This window comes from Gopherus evgoodei, chromosome 21, assembly GCF_007399415.2.
Source record: "Gopherus evgoodei ecotype Sinaloan lineage chromosome 21, rGopEvg1_v1.p, whole genome shotgun sequence".
In the NCBI taxonomy this organism is placed as follows: Eukaryota; Metazoa; Chordata; order Testudines; family Testudinidae; genus Gopherus; species Gopherus evgoodei.
Window position 1 is genome coordinate 3,680,473 of NC_044342.1, and position 317 is coordinate 3,680,789.

The 317-nt window shown below is 46.4% G+C and overlaps 1 non-coding gene across 1 annotated transcript; it reads right to left on the reverse strand.

Moving 5' to 3' along the window:
• Nucleotides 1–235: 235 nt before the first annotated feature.
• On the reverse strand, nucleotides 236–317 carry TRNAS-GCU. Its single transcript has one exon. It is a non-coding gene; the product is annotated as a tRNA-Ser (tRNA).

Consider the following 317-nt stretch of genomic DNA (forward strand, 5'->3'; position numbering starts at 1 on the left):
TGCCAGGCCTGTCCTGGGAGCATGACACCCTCCCCCATCCCTTCTTTTGAGCTTAGCTATCAAGCTAATAAATGTGCTGCTTTCTGCCAAACTCTGGGGTGGAGGGGCGTTATTAGTCCTCTCTAAGCTTACTAACTGACCCAATTTTGGGTAACACAAGCAACATTGTTTGATCTGTTATTGTACCAAAGTTGGAGATGGTTGTCTATAAAGGAGGGTGAAGACTAAATGCCTCTGATGAGAATGGGATTTGAACCCATGCAGGCAGAACATAATGGGATAGCAGTCCATCACCTTAACCACTCGGTCACCTCATC